Consider the following 404-nt stretch of genomic DNA (forward strand, 5'->3'; position numbering starts at 1 on the left):
CCGGAGAATGGCGTGAACCCGGGAGGCGGAGCTTGCAGTAAGCCAAGATTGCGCCACTGCACTCCAGCCTGGGCGACAGAGCGAGACTCCGTCTCAAAAAAAAAAAAAAAAAAAAAAAAGAATTCAGTAAGATAAGGTATCTAGGAGCTGTCAGATCTTATTTTGCCCACATATAACCATTTCTGACAGAGCCCTAAACACTGAGAGCTTGACTGCGCAGGACCGTGGCTAGCGTTGGAAATAAAGAATCAGCTGGACTTGACATCCCCAACTCCGGACAGATGGGACCCTGGGATGGGGCTGTTCCCTCAGGCCACAGCTTCCAGGGAGACCCTCCGTGATCTCTGAAGAGCCTCTTGGGCAGTTTGGCCCCTGGTTATAACTACGATTCATTCAGTAAGAAA

The sequence above is a fragment of the Macaca fascicularis genome, chromosome 16 (assembly GCF_037993035.2).
Source record: "Macaca fascicularis isolate 582-1 chromosome 16, T2T-MFA8v1.1".
NCBI classification, from domain to species: Eukaryota; Metazoa; Chordata; class Mammalia; order Primates; family Cercopithecidae; genus Macaca; species Macaca fascicularis.